The sequence below is a fragment of the Sinocyclocheilus grahami genome, unplaced genomic scaffold (genome assembly GCF_001515645.1).
Source record: "Sinocyclocheilus grahami isolate Dianchi unplaced genomic scaffold, SAMN03320097.WGS_v1.1 scaffold427.1, whole genome shotgun sequence".
Taxonomy (NCBI): domain Eukaryota; kingdom Metazoa; phylum Chordata; class Actinopteri; order Cypriniformes; family Cyprinidae; genus Sinocyclocheilus; species Sinocyclocheilus grahami.
In genome coordinates, this window is record NW_015505606.1 from 339338 (window position 1) to 340643 (window position 1306).

A 1306-nucleotide genomic window follows, 5' to 3' on the forward strand; every position below is an offset into this window, starting at 1 on the left:
GAGAGAGAGAGAGAGAGAGAGAGAGAGAGAGAGAGAGAGAGAGAGAGATGTCCCATGTCCCCACCCAGTTTTTAGTCTTCCATGCCACTCCTTCTGTTGTGCCCTCTCCTCCCCCTTTCTCTTGTCTGTATAAAGAGGGGGTGAAGCTACATTGTCTCGACTGGACATTCACACTCATCAGGTCATCTGTCTATCTATACATCCCTCTGGGGAGAGAGAAGAGAGAAGGGAGAGTGAATATCGCCATCTGAAACTCTGGAAAAGTTTGAGAACTGATTTGAGCTGCACATCCACTATAACGGCATCTTATACGAGCTCAGATGAAAAATTACTGAGACCGAAAGACACATAACAGGATTTGTACGTTACCTGCATATTGACAGACTTTGCTTTCGGAGATACCGGAGACATCTGAGGACACTCCGCTGCGCAGACCAAACCTCACGCAGCATCACCATGAGATTCTTCCATCCACTCTATCTCCTTCTGCTGCTGCTCACAGTCCTGTTCATCACCAGCGCCGAAAAACAAGGTACATAACCTCAAGACCTTGTTTCGAGGGTACATGCATTCAACTAGTTAAAATATGTAGACAAAAAATGATGTGATTCAAAAAAGTCAAGTCTGTTGCGTTGTGTAGCACTGTATTTAAACAGTTGCAACAAACCCTTAAAAAATTATTTGTTGACCTGCAGTTCTAACTCATTTATCCTAAAATATTAAGTCAACTTTATTTAGATGCCTACAATTCCAAAGAATCACATTAGTAGTGAATTACACTGATTCTTTTAAAGCAATAACTGATGCACTGGAGTGTGAAGCACCTAACTGTTTAATCTACAGCACACAGCAAAATAATTCACATTTTACCTGAGTTGTGAGCTTGCAGTCTGAAGTGAATGTGAAGAGAAAAGTGTAAAGTAAAATAGGCCAAAAGAAAGAAGGGCAGCAAGCAAAAAAATTAAAAAATAATACAGTGCAACTGATTCACAAGCAAATGACTCTTATGAGCAGGTTATTTTAATGGTTTGAATCAGTCTAACGAATTGCTCCCTCAATGAACTCACTGAGTGCTCAGAGCGGTAACTGAATCAACATCTGATTTACTTACTAAACTGCAAGTTATCTCGAAATGATGTTTTGTGTAAAAAAGGTTGGTAAAAAAAAAAAAAGGCCTATCGTTACAGACTGGTTGTTCACAGGGAGTAGTTAGTTAGAAGTAGTTAGTTTAGGAAGATAAACTTCGTAATAAGCTAGGTCTATATTTTAAACTATATTATATATTTTTATTATATTATGATATATA

At 38.7% G+C, this 1306-nt stretch overlaps 1 long non-coding RNA gene across 1 annotated transcript in view; it reads left to right on the forward strand.

Annotated features, from left to right (window-relative positions):
- The first annotated feature begins 73 nt into the window (after window positions 1-73).
- The window catches only part of LOC107551565 (uncharacterized), a 6007-nt gene continuing 4774 nt past the window's right edge, over window positions 74-1306 (forward strand). Inside the window, exon 1 of the long non-coding RNA XR_001604779.1 lies at window positions 74-532. This is a non-coding gene — a long non-coding RNA (uncharacterized lncRNA). The remainder of the gene's footprint in view (window positions 533-1306) is intronic.